At 50.0% G+C, this 1,579-nt stretch overlaps 1 pseudogene; it reads right to left on the minus strand.

Annotated features, from left to right (window-relative positions):
* Positions 1–227: 227 nt before the first annotated feature.
* LOC116748644 lies at positions 228–1,297 on the minus strand (annotated as a pseudogene).
* Between the last annotated feature and the right edge of the window lie 282 nt (positions 1,298–1,579).

The following is a 1,579-nucleotide window of genomic DNA, read 5'->3' on the forward strand; positions in this document are numbered from 1 at the left end:
CAAAATACATAGTGTGTTGAATTTTTTTTTTTTTTTTTTTGCTAGGTATCACTAAACACTGAACCCTACTGCTCTTCAAACTCTCTCTTTTCCTTTTTTTTAGGAATAAAAAAAGACCTTGATACCCCATCCTTTGAGTTACAGCTATTAGGACAATGGAGAGAGGGACGAGAGTAGGAGCAGGATGTAGTATTAGGAGGCGTTTGATGGCTGCACGTCTAGTCCACTTAGGTTTTGTACTGGATGGGCCCATTGCCAGTTTCATTGAGAAGACATGTGCAGATGAGGGCTTCTGTCACCGAAAAGGGGTCACAGTTGGCAGAGGAGTGATGGTATTCCCAGTAACCTTTCTTCTGGCCGACAGTCCTGGGAATGTGGGTGCTAGCTCCAGGGTTGGCCACGCCGGCAGAAAAGTCATTGAAGTTGGAGGTTTTGTGGAGTCGAGTTAGGTGCCGGGCATTGTCCAGGTCCCCCTTGGGATCATAGGCTCAGACGCAGGTACTGCTTGCTCAGTTTCTCAATGGCCTCCTCAAGGTGTTTCAGACCATTGTCCTCTCTCACGGCCTTGGTGATGAAGTTAGTGTGGCAGCCTGCACCATTCCAGGTCCCAGGAATGGGCTTAGGATCAAAGGTTGCTGTCATTCCAAAGTCTTCAAATACATGCCACAAGATGAAACGGGCCGCCCAGAAATGATGTCTCATATCCATTCCTTCACAGGGTCCTATCTGGAATTCCCACCAGGCAGGAATGACCTCGGCATTCCGTCCCTCAAATCTTGACACAAGTGTACAAGCAGGCCTGGTGGTAAGCCTGCACAATATCCCTGCCACAGGCTTTGTCTGCTCCCACACCACGGTCATATGGACCTTGGGACCCAGGGAAGTGGCTGGAAGGCCAACCAAAGGGGTGTTCGTCTGTGCCCATGAGAATATATTCCTCCTCCATTCCAAACCGGGGGTGCTGGTTGCTCACCATGTCTGTGACCCATTTACAGGTGTGCCTTCAATTGGTCTCTGTGGGCTTTTGGTTGTATTTGAAGACTTCACAGAACACCAGCTTGGGGTCCTTGCAGAAAAGGTCCTGAAACATGGCAGCAAGGATGAGATACTTGTCACTGTTGGAGCTTCAGAATGAAAAGTACTAGAACCATCAAAATGCCACTCAGGCAACTCATCTAACACCATCGATCCAGGTACGCATAGCTTGGGCTTCCTCACCCTGAGACAGGGACATGCCCACCTGCTGGTTGCCTTTTTTCAAGTGGGAACTCGCTGAAGCGGCCGTGGTAGGAGGCATCCTGGGTGGCAGGGCAGGCAGGCGGTGAGAATGAGGTGCAGGAGGAGAGGCGAGGAGGCCGGGGATGCTGTGCAGACGCTCTGCTCTTCTCCCATCCTCAGCTCTGCCAAAATTATCCCTTCCTTCTCATCTAGGAAAAGAAGCAAGCTGAGCCTAGAATTGGTTTGAATGGGGCAATGGGAGGGTGTCTATTTTCTAAATCTCCCTCGCAGTCTAAGTGTTCCTTCTATTTCTCTCTGGGTCACCTAGTCTCAAGAGGAGATGGTGATGAGCTTACCTGTT

This window comes from Phocoena sinus, chromosome 2 (genome assembly GCF_008692025.1).
Source record: "Phocoena sinus isolate mPhoSin1 chromosome 2, mPhoSin1.pri, whole genome shotgun sequence".
Lineage (NCBI taxonomy): Eukaryota > Metazoa > Chordata > Mammalia > Artiodactyla > Phocoenidae > Phocoena > Phocoena sinus.